At 70.6% G+C, this 248-nt stretch overlaps 1 protein-coding gene across 1 annotated transcript in view; it reads right to left on the bottom strand.

Annotated features, from left to right (window-relative positions):
* The window catches only part of LOC104083238 (peptidyl-prolyl cis-trans isomerase FKBP10-like), a gene marked incomplete at its 3' end in the record, with an annotated part of 2,628 nt that overhangs the window by 1,635 nt on the left and 745 nt on the right, over positions 1-248 (bottom strand). The window lies entirely within an intron of this gene.

The following is a 248-nucleotide window of genomic DNA, read 5'->3' on the forward strand; positions in this document are numbered from 1 at the left end:
CAGCCCGGGGCCCAGGCAAGCCAGGGTCTCTGTCCCCTAAAGCCCTCCTGAGCCTGCGGCTGCTGGCCACACACGCCAGCCCTGGGAAAGCAGCAGAGCCGGGGGGCAGGCCCCCTCCTTCCCTGCCCAGGCACCACTTGCCTTGGCTATTCAGTGCCCTGGCAACGGAGCCGCCCTTTGCCAGTGCCTGCCAGCTGGGTGCCCGACCTCCGTCCCCGCTAACGCTGGCCCCGGGGGACTTGCTCCCT

Source organism: Fulmarus glacialis, unplaced genomic scaffold (assembly GCF_000690835.1).
Source record: "Fulmarus glacialis isolate BGI_N327 unplaced genomic scaffold, ASM69083v1 scaffold28101, whole genome shotgun sequence".
In the NCBI taxonomy this organism is placed as follows: Eukaryota; Metazoa; Chordata; class Aves; order Procellariiformes; family Procellariidae; genus Fulmarus; species Fulmarus glacialis.